The 15,265-nt window shown below is 45.7% G+C and overlaps 1 long non-coding RNA gene across 1 annotated transcript in view; it reads left to right on the plus strand.

The window, feature by feature from the left end:
• Positions 1–2,742: 2,742 nt before the first annotated feature.
• Positions 2,743–15,265, plus strand: part of LOC101931985 (uncharacterized) — a 158,817-nt gene continuing 146,294 nt past the window's right edge. The window contains exon 1 of the long non-coding RNA XR_010599166.1: positions 2,743–3,195. This is a non-coding gene — a long non-coding RNA (uncharacterized LOC101931985). The remainder of the gene's footprint in view (positions 3,196–15,265) is intronic.

A 15,265-nucleotide genomic window follows, 5' to 3' on the forward strand; every position in this document is an offset into this window, starting at 1 on the left:
TAATTGATAGCTACATTGCAAGGTTCATATGGAATGGGAATAAAACCAAGAGTAAAATCTAAATCGTTCCAGCTCTTGAATAAGGCTCCTTGGCTGGTATTCCTGGAACTCTTGAGTTGTGGCATTTCTGCTATCGTAGAGTGTTCATCACACTGACATGGTGCGACAGGCCACTTATCATACAAATGTTATTTATGTCGTCTGCATAAACACACATATCAAACGTCTCACACTAGCTCACCAGAGCCAACGTCTCTCTCCATTAGAGTGAAACAGTATTAACCTCACAAAAGACCTCATATAACCCTTATGAATCAATCAAAATTGGTTTCGTGTTCAGTTGCAACTCATTGTTTTGTTTGGCTTGTTGTGGTTTTTTATACTGAACTGTCGATCCAACGTGACTTACTGAAGTTGCTTGGAAACCATCTAGCATCAGCTCACTCATCCAAGACCAACTCCCCATGTGCAAGCAGAGTGATAAGCCTAACTTTTTAATTTTTTAAAGAAATGCAATTAAAATTAAACAAAACCAAACCAGTGTATGTGATGTCTGAGAACTCAACCAAGGGGAAAATAACAAACCCACTGATGCAGAGAGGTCTGGAATGGATATAGTGTGGGAGTGCGTTGAGGGAGAATGAAAAAGCAAAAACATGCTCAAGATAGGGACTGAGTCAGAGAGGCAAACAGCTACAACCTCAAATGGAAAGTTCTTTCTGCTCTTTCTCCTCACACATTCCCCCTCCCAGTGAAAGAAATTCATCAATAACTATTTGCGCTATGTGCTAAGTACTGACAGCACATTTGACACAGCAGAAGACCCAGTCGGTAGATTCATTGGTACACTTTAGTTGCTCTGTGTCATTCTGGTGACACAAAGCAGTCACAAACCGGATTTGTTTGGGGTCTTTCTGTCCCCACTCCCCCTTTTGGAAATGGTATCAGTTGCTCCCTCAGCCCCCACCCTTATCCAAAAACATCTCAGTTCCTGAGGAGATGGGGAGAGTGCTCCACCTGACTTCTGCAGTAGCTGTGATTGGCTGTTGTTCACCAACCGAGTGAGGAAGGCAACCAATCAGAGTGGTTTTCCCCTGGACAATTCAAAAAACACGTGAAGATTGGAACTTCTTGAACCTTACAAGACTGGCTCCAGCAGGGGCTGAAATCACATTACTTGGGATAAATTTGCAAGAGTTGGGAACACTGATTAACATACACACATCTACTCCTGGTCCAGGGAAGCAAAATGAAGCACATGTGTGTCTCCATGATTAGAGCCTTAGTTGGTAAGCTCTGTGAGGCAGGAATTGTGCCTTCTTTAGTGCTTGTGCAGTGCTTAGTGTTGGAATTCCCCCAAGAAATTTTTCCACTTAGTTCCCCAAGAACTCAGCTTGACTCCAATCTCATCACGTAGGTTTCATTATCTGTCATAACAGCAAAGCTACACCGAATTGATCACACACAAGCATATGGGGTGGGCATAGGGTGTACCACACATCCAAAGTTATGTAGCACACCTTTTTCTTCATATAGACTTTCACATTTCAGTGCATTTACTATACATTGCATTACACATTTTTGCACTCACCACGCTCAACCTAAACTTAACCTCATCTTTACATTCCTGACTTATTTTGTTTATTGTTATTTTTATTGTTTGTAAATGGTTCCCTGGCAGTTCTCCCTCTTATCCTGGCTAGCTCAGACATTCTGTCTCTTAGCTTATTGACCGATTTACTTATGTTAGGTAGCACAAATATTTTGTTTTCAGCCTGCTAATCAATGTACCTCCTTTCTCCTGTCTTCCAAGAGAGGAGGCCTCCCCCATGTTTAATTATTCATGTCAGGCCAGGCCCACATTCCTACCCTTAGTACATTGTGGGTGCTGCCAGAAACAAATAATGGAGGCTGCTCAATCCACACTCTACCATGGGCTGAGAATGATATTAGTGTGGTGCACTCACTGTCCAGGAGGAGGTACTTGATTCATGCTGGTAGCATCATTCTTCCATTCCCATTAGCTGCTGCTACAGTGAAACAGCGTTCCTATCTCAGAGGAGGTTCCATACATGTAAAGCGATAGGTGACTGCATTACATAGATGTTTGTAAATAAAAATTTACCAAGCAAATAGGAAGGATGTTCCACTGGAGTGGGTTCTTAAGGGTGCTTAAGAGACAGCAGTTCAAGTCCCTCCTCTACCCCAGACTCTTTGGATAAGTCTTTTAGTCTCTCTCTGCCTCACTTCCCCATCTGTGAATGGCCATAGTAGTACATCCTTCCTGCATAGGGGCATTGTGAGGAGAAATGCATTAAAGATTGGGAGGTGCCTCGATGCTGTGGTAAATGGAGCCACATAAGTACCCTTACCCTAGAGGGATAGAACACAGAAGGGTAAACCTTTTTTTAGCTAAAAACTTTTCTCCACAGAAAAAACAACAACAAAATATTAGTAGCGGTGGTTTGTATTTTTGATTTGTATTGAAGTTGCACCAAGAGGCCCTGTGATGGGGTGAACATAGTTCACTCTGGATTAGGCAGTGGAGGGGTTAATTCCCAGCAAAGAGAGCCAAGGAGAGTGCCTTCCCCACCCCCCTGGAACATGCTGTGCTTGCTAATTGAGGGAAGCAGTTCCAGCTGGGCTCAGGAAGAGCTTGGGAGCAGAGTGCTTTGGTCTTGCCAGAAGGAAGCATCTTGTTCCTTTTCTTATCAGCCTGGGCAGATAGTGGAGTTGAGCAATACCCAGAACTAGAACAGGATCATTCTAGTGTGCTCCTGCCTTGCAGACCCATGCTCTCAATTGAAGCTGTTGTTTTGCTTTTCCTTCAGTTGCTTTCAGATGAAGATGCACCTATGGTGGGACTGAAGTAGAAGACTTCGCAGGCAAGCCAGCCAGCATAGGAAGCAAGCTGCAGTGTATATCTGCTTCATTAGGGTGGCAAGGCGGTGTCTGTAATAGCCTACATGAGAGGATCCCCTGTGTCTCAGCTGTGGACAGCCCTGCAATCAAGGGATGAAGGTTTGTGAAGCCCTTAGGAGAGGAGTGATGACTTTTGTTTGGATTCTGGGCAAGTCCATCCCTTCCTTCATTGAGTTGGAAGGCTAAATTAAGTTACCCCTATCATCAGCAGAATGAGTCCCTGGACCAGCAAAGGAGGGAAACTAAGCCAGGGGCCTACATTTGGCCAGGGAGGTAAGCTGTACCCAGAATCAGAGGCCCCCTTGTTAGGTGCTGTGTGAACACCCAGTAGGAGACAGTCCCTGTCCTGAACAGTGTATAAGTAGAAAAGACAATGTTTCCCTTTTGATGAATTGTGTGAAACTTCACACAGATAAAACTGCTGGTTTTGATCACTGTTTCTTTCTTGCTATTAAGGAACAAATCTGCCCCGGGCCAAGCCTGAATGGGCTTGTTTGACAGAAGGGAAATTGGCAACACCTGGAGTCTGTTATGACCTCAGATGACTGTGTGGTGCACTGAGCCCCCTACTGTACGTAAGGGAGGGATTTGGCCAGTGACTTTGTACAGATCAGCCACATTTTTGCCCCCAAAAAATTCTCTGTACTGGTGTGGAAAGAGCCTCTGGGAACAGAGCTTCATGGGATGTGGACCTCATTACACTGTTGTCCTGTCCCCCTCCTCCCATGCAGCAGGTCTGCGTTATTTATACCGCGTGCCATGTAGAACTGGGCAAAATATTTTGGCCAAAGCTTTTTTTGGTGTGTGGAAAATGCAGATTGGGTGACAGCAAAATATTTTGCAAATTCATGTATGTTTTGCCAAATTGGTTCAGTAGAAGAAAACCCCTTTTAAAAAAAAAATCTGAAAAATTGCTGTCTTGCTTTGACATTTTCTAAACAAAATGCTTTGATTTTTTGGGGGGAGGGGGCGGTTGGAAACAGCTTCTTGTTTCAAAATTCCTTTTCATTTTATTTTTTTTGAAAAATGGTTGAAATCCAAATTTTCATTTTGAAAATATCTCAGTGAAACTTTTTATTCAGCCTGAAACAGATTTATTTCTTCTGATCCACCACATTTTTAAATCTTTTTTTGGTTCGATCCCAAAAGCCTTTGGGGGGGGAATTGCCAGGGAACCAAAAAAATCTGTTGTTCTCACAGCTCTATTACCAGGCCTTATGTGCCCGTTTGTGAGTCATTTTGCAGCCCACGGTCTGTGCACTCTGTGGAATGGAGGATGAGATTGTACATATTGTGCCTCACTAACTCTCTCTTCCATTTTCATCTTAAATTAAATCTCTTCTCTCTTGCATCTCTCTTAACTCTCAGTTACCAGCCTTCTATGAATGAGCGCTTAAATGTATTTCTCATGCAGTGGCCTTTATACCAACGCTCTCTGGGATTTCCATTATATGTTGTCTGCTGCCCTTTATTATTCAACTCTGGAGGCCATGTCGAGATGTGGTTTGCATGAAAGATTATAAAAAAACAAAACCAACCCCCCACCCCCCGACCTGTATTGTGTATAGGAAAGAGGTGGGCAGGAATGGAGGAGCAAGTTGTTGACATTTGGAGTCTAAGTCTCGGAGAGGTAAAGAAGAGATGATCTTGTTGTGAGCCTTGGAATTGGAGCCAGGCAGGGTCAGGGAGGGTGCGTACTATTCAGATGCCTGCAGTCCCCAACTGCCACCAAAATAGAAATAAGGAAACAAATACTCCTTTGGGGGCAATAATGAAAAGCGTCTGAGCACAGATCATGAAACTGTAACTGGCAGCAGAGGAAAGTTGCTCCTGGAAAGGTGTCAGCTTTAATCACTGCACTTCTCAGAGATGGAGGTACAGAAGACACTAAGGAATCATTGCTTTCCTTGTCATAAAGGCTTCTGGCTTTTATAGGGAATAAACCCCAACCCTCTCACCCAGTAAACAGTTTATTTTTGATTGTATTATTTTCTAATGCCCTTTTTCTCCTCCACCTATGCCCATGTCCAAAAGGAGGGTGATAGAACCTCTTAGCTGGTGTAATATTTGTACTGCTTTCATATTTTGGGTAGACCCTCTCCTTGTTCCAAACCAGGACTCTGGTACAGCCACAGCAGAGATGGCCCCTGAAGGATCCATCAGGATTTACACATTACCCAGAGCTTGCTAAAGGCAGGATTTGGGGAGCTGTACGCCTGACATAGATGTACTGAGTACGTCTAATTGTTAACTTAAAAAACATTTACAAACCTAAGGCATTGTGCTTACACGGAAAGCATCGGAATAGCCAGTGTTTCAGACACAATGAGCCTTTATCAGGATAACTCATTTGAAGTTTTAAATACCCATTAAATACACTTTAGTATCTTCTGTAACTAGTTTCTTTGTTCATATTTAGTAGCGGTCTTTGAATTTTCAGGGCCTGTGCAAAGTCTCTGCATACGGTACTAGCTTTTGTCTGAGAGAACCACTACAGGATGCAATATGACACATACCTGGGTGCATTTAGATGCTCTCTTCTAGTAAAACTACCCCTTTAGCTCTCTATGGAGCAGCCTGTGTGTCAGGAATGAAAGGTCAAGCTCTTGTCCCAACACCACATGCTATGCAGTTGGCTTATCGTCACTGCTGCTCTGGGATCTGCATTGGCAGCCTGTTGGTTGGTGGAATTGAAGGGGTTTATTTTGACCTAACAAGTCTTATGTGGTACAGAACCTTGTAAGAATGTTCCTCTCTCTGTGTAAAGTCATTCCAGAATTCAAAGTAAAAACCCTCTGGTGTAAAAGGCTGCTGGCAGAGCATTCTCCATTGAGGCTCCTCAGCTCTGAAACTCGCTCACCCCACTCGGTTGGTCAGAGCCCAAGACTGTTAACTCTCATACCACACTGCAAGGCACACTTCCAGGTTTTGTTGGTTTTTTTGTTAAGGGAGCAGGTTGAAATACAAAGAATGGTTTGTGCAGGGATGTTTCTGTTTTTATCAGGGAGCACTGGGGGTTGGTATGGGCAGTTTACCTAGATTTTTTTTGATCCTTTTTTGTTAAACTGCTTGTAACAGCACCTAAAGCTACATGGAAAGGAAGCCCTCTATTGCACAGGTTTGTGAAGAGCTGTTTGGATTCTTTGAACATTTATTTATTTATTCAATCATGCCCACTAGACACAGGCTAATGTACCATTAACCACTGGTGTCAACAGATGCTGACCTCTGTCATGTGAGTGGCCTGGACCTTTGTAATGCAGCCCCAGATTAAGTGACTGTGGCCAAGAGCCCTGTTACATGACTGAGCTCAGGTTCCACTGGTTCTAGTGATTATTGGTATAGCCTGCATTAGGGAAGGTGCAGGGCACCTGTCCCAGAAGCAGTTCTGGGAAAACTGTTAGACTGAACACTTGCTGCCTCTTCAAGTGAGTGTGAGGACTGCAATTGTGGATGACTCCTGCCCAGGAAATGCAAGCGAGGAATGTTCCTTGTGCCTTCCTTTCTTCTGAGCACCCACAAGGGGGCTGCCACATTCTGGTTCTATAAAAATACTTGTGATGTATATCTAGAGCCACAAAGTGTGCCCATGTTTCATCAGGTGGCATCAGAGGTTGCACAAAAGTCACTAGAGGGGTAGAAGTTAGGTACCAACAGACTTGTTTCTTTGCTGAGAAGAAGGCTGACTGATCTGTATACAGATTTACACACTGGTAATGGCTATGTGAAACAGCCAGTAAGTCTTGAACGCTGACCTCAGGCAATATTTCTAATAAAGATTATTTTCTGAAAACTGCAACATATCTCAGATCAACTGAAATCATGGAGAATATCATTGATTATTATATTCTAAAAAACCCTGGGGTGAAGAAGATTTAACCTCGTAGAGACTGTGGTGCATTATCATTGAATAAGTACTTAGTTCCACGGACCTTGAAGAATTCCACGACAACACATGATGAGATGGAGTGTTAATATTAATAATTCAAGGGTAAAAATTGTTCCATGGCTGTCCCGACTATCCCAAAACCAAGCATTACAAACCCAGGAAATTCAGAATTAGTTACACTTGGAAGAAATTCAAATGGGTTAAGTGTAGTTAAGGCTTCCAAACAAACTTAACTCTTTCTGGTAGGAGATACAGTGCAATAACCATACAATGATAATAAGGCATGTTAGTGTTTTGTGGTCTTGTATTAGATTGTCAGTGTTCCCCAAACTTTTTACCTCATGCCCTCCTTTACCCCTGTCCACCCTCTCCTTGCCCACCCCCTGGAGCCACGGCCGGGGCTGGGAGCGGGGCCACTGCTGGGGGCCAAGGCTGGGGGCAGGGATGGGGCCATGGCCAGGAGCGGAGCAGCGGCCAAGCCAGGAGCGGAGCCCTGGCCAGGCCAGGGCCTGAGTCTGGGGGCAGGGCCTGGACCCAGGGCTGGCAGAGCGGGGCTGAATGGAGCTCCCTCCTTGCCCCCTGTGGGGGCTGGCCCTGTCCTGCCGTGCCACCCAAATGTTTCTCCATGCCTCCCTGACCCAGGGGGTACATCCCACAGTTTGAAAACCCCTGGATTAACTTTTTTTTTTTTTTTTTTTTTTTAAAGACTCGTGTTGTCACGTCAGAGGAAAGTTAAGGTTGTTTGGGAGCCTTAACTGTACATTTTTTAGCTTAACACATTCAGATTTCTTTCAAATATAACCTTAACTCTGAATTTCCTGGATTTGTAATGCCTGGTTTTGGGATAATCAGGACATCCCTGTAAAGTGTTTTAACCCTTAAATTGCTGGCATGAGTTTTCAACCTTCGCTCTGTATTAACGTAGGCTTTTGTCTTGGAATTTTCTTAGCTTTTATAAATGATTAAATGTTATACATAAGCACTAAGACTCAAATAGAATGCTACCATGCTAATGGAGTTATGAAGTTTACTTTAAATACCTCATCTGGAGCTTTAAAGGGCAGAGTCACTGATAGACCAGAGTAGTGAAAAGCAGCTGGAGCACACCGGACAGTTAAGCCTGGTTTATAACTGCCTTGCATCATTGGTGCGGTGCAAAATGGCTGAAGAGTACTGGTGAGTCTTGCCTTTAGAGGGCTGTTACAGAGATCAGAGATCAATATGCTTGTATGCTTACAAGCAAGCAAACTATGCATTTTAATATGGCTAAATGTATACCTCTAGGAACAAAGAATGCAGGCTATGCTTACAGGATGGGAGACACTAACCTGGCAGGCAGTGACTCAGAACAAGATTTGGGAATCATAGTGGAAAATCAGCATAAAATGAGCTCCCAGTGTGACCCTGTGGCCAAAAGGGTTAATGTGATCCTTGGATACATAAACAGGAGAATATTGAGTAGAATTAGGGAGGGTTTTTTACCTCTGTATTTGGCACTGGTACAAGTGCTGTTGGAATACTGTGCCTAGTTCTGGTGTTCACAATTCAAGAAGGATGTTCATAAATTGGAGAAGGTTCAGCAAAGAGTTATGAGAATGATGAAAGGATTAGAAAACCTGCCTTATGGCGATTAAAGGAGCTCAATGTATCAAGCTTAACAAAAAGAAGGTTAAGGAGTGACTTGGTCACAGTCTATAAGTATCTACATGATGAACAAGTATTTGAGAATGAGTTCTTCAATCTAGTAGAGAGAGGTATAAGATGATCCAATGTTTGTAAATTGAAGCTAGGCAGTTCAATTAGAAATAGTGTAATTTTTTAATAGTGAGGGTAATTAACTATTGGAACAATTTCCCAACAATCATGGATTCTTCATCACTGACAATTTTAAAACCAGGATTGGATAGCTTTTCTGAAAGATCTGTTCTAGGAATAACTTTGGGGGAGTTCTATGGCCTGTATTATACAGGAGGTCAGACCAGAAAGATGACCACAATAGTCCCTCCTGGCCTTGGACTCTATAATTTATGAAGAAGTGGTGGTAAGAGGCCAGCCCCTTACTTTAAATGATCCATCTCTGCTCCTACTTCAGTTCTCTGGGCAGTGCTGCTCAGGCAGCAACACCATGGGTAGCTTTTCAAGCACTGATGCCCAAGCTAACATGGAACCATGGAGCTGAGCTGTTGACTTGACCCCATCCCATCAGTAGCCTGTATAATCATAACAATTAATTACAATTCATAATAACTTAGCTTATTACAACATAATTTCTTCAAGTATAGCCTATGCACAAGATTTCAATTTTAATTACAAGGAAAAGTTTGAAGAATCTGCTGTCTGAAGTGATCTCAGTGGAGTAGACTCAGGGCCGGTGCTACCATTAAGGCAAACTAGGCGGTTGCCTAGGGCACCAAGAATTGGGGGCGCCAAAAAGCGGTTCCCCCAATTTTTTTTTTTTTACAGCGTTCCTGGGCTGGGCTGCCGGCAGCGTGCTGACATGTGCGGCTCAGACTCCCTCTCCCAGCACAGCGGCCGCTCCGCTTCTCCTGCCTCCCAAGCTTGAGGCGCCAATCAGCTGTTTGGCGCCGCAAGCCTGGGAGGGGAGGAGAATTAGAGCGGGGGGGGCGTGCTCGGGGAGGAGGCGGAGCAGAGGTGAGCTGGGGTGGGGAGCTGCTGCACAGCTTCCCAGGGTGGGGGGGGAGATATCATGGGGGGAGAGCTGCCTTGGGGGGGTGCCTCAGGGCGGGGGGGGGGGGAGCTGCTGCAGGGCTGGGAGGGGGAGGGGGGCGCAAGGTGGAAGTTTCACCTAGGGCGCGAAACTTCCTTGCACCAGCCCTGAGTAGACTGTCACAAACGTTAAACATCTTAAAGGACACGGTCTTTAATTTTCATTCTAACAGATTCTGTACTCAAAATGCTGTAAATTTGAAGAATATGTGTATTTTTTTTTCATATATAAGAAGACTGGGTTCCATTTTGCAACTAAAACGGGGATTCAGCCTCTAACAATGGAGTTGCCACTGGTGCTTCCATATAATGCAAATGACTCTATGGCTGACCACATTTTTTCCCACACACTTCAGCTTCCCTGTCTTGGGCCACACTCTGCCCTTGAGGGTGCATGTGCAGTATTACTGACTGAAATGGGAGCCAGCTGTGTGCTTCCAAGGGCAGACCTGAGCACTCTGGCACCAAACAGGAGGTTTACTTGAGGATACAGATTATACAAAAGAACCGCTTTAATTTTTAGTATTAACCAGTAGGCAAACTGCAACTATGGAAATCTAACAATCAATTCTTAAAGTGAGGTTGTGGAATTGTAAATTGTACTCTAGTCATGTAGTATGTACTTGATATGGTGGCAGTTGTGCTGTAGTATATTTGTATACCAAAATGTGACCCCTTATTACTAATTCTTTATTTAAAGACCTACTAGTCTCATCACACAAACTGTCAATTAGCGAGGCTCTACTGCAGATTTCCACATCTGTCCCTGCAATGCATTTTGCAGTCTCTCCAGCAGGGTAAATCAGAATCCGTAGCACCCTTAACATCTTGCTCACGTTTTGTTTGCTTGCAACCATTTGATGACTGTCAGAGTAGCAAAGTGTAGTGAGACCACAATGCAAGTCTTCAAATTAAAAGGATATAATTGACCAAATCCTGCTGTCCATGGGAGTATAGCCTGATCTTGGATATGTGGGCACGTACCTAGCTTAGAGCTGATGGTGACCTGACTGAAAAAATCAATTCTGCAAGACTCATTTTTTGAATATAATAAACATTCAGAAACCTGGTTCACTAAAACTGACTAAATGAGTCCTCCCACTTTGCACTGTTCTGTGAGCTTCCTCTTGCCTTTCCCTGACCCACACAAACACCACTGAGAATGGGGTGCCCAGCTGCATGGACAACGCAATCTATCAATAAATCCCTAGTTGTCATTCCAGTGGTGAGAGTTGTCATGGGGATGCCGGAGGAAAAATTATCCCTGTCTCCAGTCGTGCCTTCTCTTTAGATGTTTTCTCCCTGCCTGGAATGTTGTGGAGATAGGGGTGTACATGTGAGCACATGCAGATCCTCCATCTGGAAATCATAATAAATATACCCATATGTCTTTCAGCATATAGACCCTAAGTGCTCTAGAGCAGCATAGAAGCTGCAGCCTTGGAAACTGGACCAAAAGAGAAGTGAATTTTTACCTATGCTATTTAGGGTCATTACCAGCCTCCTCATTACTGGAGCTAGCTTAGGCAGTAAAATAAAATTCAAGGCAGACAGACCATAACAAATAGTCCGATACTTTGCTGAAGTAAGTTGATGTAGAGCTATTGAAATCAACAGAGCTACACCAGCTGAGGATCTGGCCCAATGCAACTGGGAGCAGAGAAGGAGTCTGCACATGTACAATAGTGGGCTGAGAATGCCATGCTGAGTGATGTGTGCACTTAGACAAAATCTATTCAAGACTTTCTCAGCAATCTCAGGGCTGCTTTTGTGGACTATAATGGGATTTTACGATGAGCCTCATCTTTGATGGTATCGAATTAACATCACTACTCATTCTAGCTTATTATGTGTCCTGCAATACCTGTCATGTCTCTCAACCATCTACAGCAAATAATAATTCCAGCTGTTATAAAGGCAGATACAAATCAGAAATAATATCTCACGAAGAGGGAAAAATTTGAGACAAATTCTGCCCTCCGTTATCTGCATGCAACCCCCCTGACTTTAATACATCTAAAGGAGCAAATTCTTCCTTCATTTAGCAATTTGGTCCTTATGTTCCTTTCTCCCTTAAATACAGTAGAGTAGAAGGGAGCAGAAGCATGCACAGAGGGAAAAGGCAAGACATCTTCTCATCCGTTTTGCCCCCCAGAAAAAACCCTCTAACTGGAACAGAATTTGATATGAAACATGCAAATTCTGCTGCTCTAAGGGCTAGATCCAAAACTTAGTGAAATCAAAGCTGTTGATTTCAGTGGGCTTTGAATTAGGCCCTAACAGGAGAGCATGCTGCATAAAGTAGCTGTTTCCCAGAATCCATCTGGCTACCCCCCACTCTTCGAGCCAGGCAGAATAGAGGCAACTACATGGTGATGGGAGAGCATATTGTGTGCCTTTCCCCTTGGTCCTAGATCCCCTCCTGTGCACTCTGCTTACAGAAGCAGCACCACAGCATTTATGGTAACAGAGAGGATGAGGGTTGGGCTGGGGACTGGTAGCCCACTAGCCAATAGAAGTACAATGTCACACACAGCATCTAGGCTGCCATTGCTGGGCAGAGGGAATGGAGGGTTTCAGAGGTAGGTGGAGTAGGGAGGGGGCTCAAAGTCTGTGAGGTCTGTGACATCTGCCCTCATTATTCCTAGCTATACCAGGTTACAATGGAAAATATGGTCATGACCTCAGTGGCTGGACCACTAGTCTAGAGAGGACAATGTGATGAAGCAGCTCTTAAAGGTTTGGCCATTTGAGGAGTCCGTTGCTCCCTTTCTGTGCAGGCATGAGTAAAAGTAAACCTGGGTTCTTAATTTTTTTCTTTCTGAGCCCCCTCCCCCTCCGAACATGCTATAAAAACTCCATGGCCCCCCTGTGCCACAACAACTGTTTTCTGTATATAAAAGCCAGGGCCAGTGTTAGGGGGTAGCAAGCAGGGCAGTTGCCTGGGGCCCCACACCATAGGGGCCCCCGTGAAGCTACATTGCTCAAGCTTCTGCTGCAGCCCTGCATGGCGGGGCTCAGGGCCCCAGCCTTCAGCCCTGCACGGCAGGGCTTAGGGTTTCTGCCCTAGGCCCCAGCGAGTCTAACACTGGTCTTGCTTGGCAGGCCCCCTGAAACCTGCTCATGTCCTCCCAGCGGATGCTGGACCCCTGGTTGAGAACCCACTGAAGTAGAGCATGTGGCTCTTGAGTTGTCTGCCAGGTCCAAATGTACAACTTGTCTGTGCTAGCCTTTTCACTTCTGAATCTAACCATCACTAAAGCTAGACTGCACTTTTAAGACAGCCATGAACAAGGGGTGAGGCAGAAGCAGCACCACCCCCAAAAGGCATTGTTCTTCAGACAACCCTCAAAGCCACAATTCCCTCCTGCTTCCCCCTTGCTACAAAGCATGGGACGAGGTGATTTGCTGCTGCCTTGTACTAGCAGAAGCTATGATGCCCCCATCTGTGCACACACAGACACCATCCCCTGTGCTGGCTCCAGGACAAATCCCAGGCTCCACTCAAATTCTTTCTCCCCTAGAGAGGCATGTAATCCAAGTCACAGTCTCTCCCCAAGAATGCAGTGCTTTGTACAGCTGTGTCCGGGTACGCTTGCCACCATATTTACAATATTGCTAAATTCTGTCTTTAAAAAATAAGCCAAAAACCATAGACAAAGAGAGAACAACAGCAGCACGTGAAAACGGGGCCTAGTGTGAGATGGAATGCATGAGGTAATGCTTTAGATATGACACACATTGTTTCAATATCAGAGCAACAGTGGGCAAAAATATGGAAATAATAATAAAGCTATCACGACTCATCTTCAAAGCACTTTTCATTCACTAACTAATGGGTGTAATGTTAGTCTTTTGACTTGGCCATATGCTGGGAATACATCTGGTAGCAAAGACAAAGGTTCAAGTTTTCAGCTACTGTAATGATTTTGAAATGTCAATTCCAATTTCATGGGTTTAAAATTGGTAGCAAAAGAACCAAACTCTGCTCTTGATTAAATGGATATAGTACTCTTTGAAGTCCATGAGAATCGTACCCATGTAAAAGTGTCAAATTCTGCTCTCAAACTTGTTTAATCTGAGACATGCAATGTGTATCATCCCTTTTTTCACAAGATTAACATCTGTCCCCACATGCAAAAGGCTGTCAGAGTTTACTAGACCCATAGCATCTGCCATCAGATTCTGGTCCTAAATGTCAGGCTTAAATACCGATGGTATGTTTATGTATTGCTAGTGTAAGGGGACTGTTGCCCCCTTACTAACATTCAGTGGGGTGTTTTGGTTGGCTAGCTCCCAGCACTAAAAGGGGAAGGGTCGATGGCAAATCAGGAGCCTGAGACTGACAGTCCCCAGGGGCAATGGGGAGAGGCCAATGCTCCAGATCAGCCTGATTGACGGGGTGGGCAGGCTAATCAGAGAGTCAGGAGGCCAGGGTGGGTCCCGTCCTCCGTGTGAACTGGAATGGCCTGAGTCAGACAGGGTGGGGCCGAGCTAAGGAGAGAGCAGGGGCCCGAGCTAAGCTGCTGGAAGCAGAGCTGCAGCCCCAAAGCCAGAGCACAGCCCAGAGAGAGCAGAGCTGCCCTGGGAGCAGAGCTGTAGCAACCAGAGCCAGAGGGGCCAGACAAACAGCCAGGAAGCAGGTCAGAGCTGGGAGCAGAGTCACAGAAGCAGCCTGCAGAGCAGAGCTGTCCTGGGGGCAGAGCTGCAGCAACTGGAGCCAGAGAGGCCAGAGAAGCAGCCCAGGGAGCTGAAGGCAGAGCAGCAGCAGATGGGCTGAGGCGGAGTGGAGCTGGAGCCGAGGCTGGAGCAGTCCAGAGCTGGGGCTGGGGCTGGGGCAGTCCGGAGCCGTGTGCAGTCCGAGTGTGGTGAGCAGCTGGGGAGAGTGAGGGGGACCCTGGGCAGTGGGCCCAGCACAGGGAGACGCCTCAGCCAAGAGGCCTTGTAGGCCAGACTTGCAGGGGGATCATAACCCCGACCGGGCGGGGGCGACGCTGGGAAGAAGGGTCCTGCCACCTAGAGCCTGAGAGCGTGTGGCCACCACCGGAGCAAGTGTCCAACCCACAGCGTCCCTGCAGCACAGACAGGGCCTGAGAAGCAGGCCTGGGACCTACAAGGAACAGACTGAACTGCCCTGACGTTCCAGAGACACTGTTTGTAATGTTCCCTGCCACAGAGCAGGGTGATGTGTTTTCCTCTAACCTTTCCCATTTTTCCTTATTCTTTTTTAAAATTAATTGTTAATTAAACAACTTGTATTTGCTTTAAATTGTATGAAATGATCAGTGGGTCAGGGAGGTGCCCAATGCAGAGAGAGTACCCCGGAGTGGGGACACCCTAGCCCCTGTCCTGGGTGACCACCGCAGGGTTGGGGGTCGAGCCCCCCAGGAATCCTGGGCCCAGCCTTGTCGCGGTTTATGAGGACTCTGCCAGACAGGAGAGTGGAAGGGGAGTCCTCAAGGGCAGGGAGGCCTCTGGGTAAAGGAAGTGGGAGCGGGGACTCGGATCCTTTCGCTAGCTAGCGTGACCAGATGTCCCGATTTTATAGGGACAGTCCCAATTTTGGGGTCTTTTTCTTATATAGGCACCGATTACCCCCCACCCCCTGTCCCGATTTTTCACATTTGCTGTCTGGTCACCCTATTGCTAGCCCACTTCACCGGGGTAGTGCAGAAGCCAGGAAAGTTCCCCACAATAGCGGGACCATTCCCCCGCTTACACTAGGAT

This window comes from Chrysemys picta, chromosome 2 (genome assembly GCF_011386835.1).
Source record: "Chrysemys picta bellii isolate R12L10 chromosome 2, ASM1138683v2, whole genome shotgun sequence".
Lineage (NCBI taxonomy): Eukaryota > Metazoa > Chordata > Testudines > Emydidae > Chrysemys > Chrysemys picta.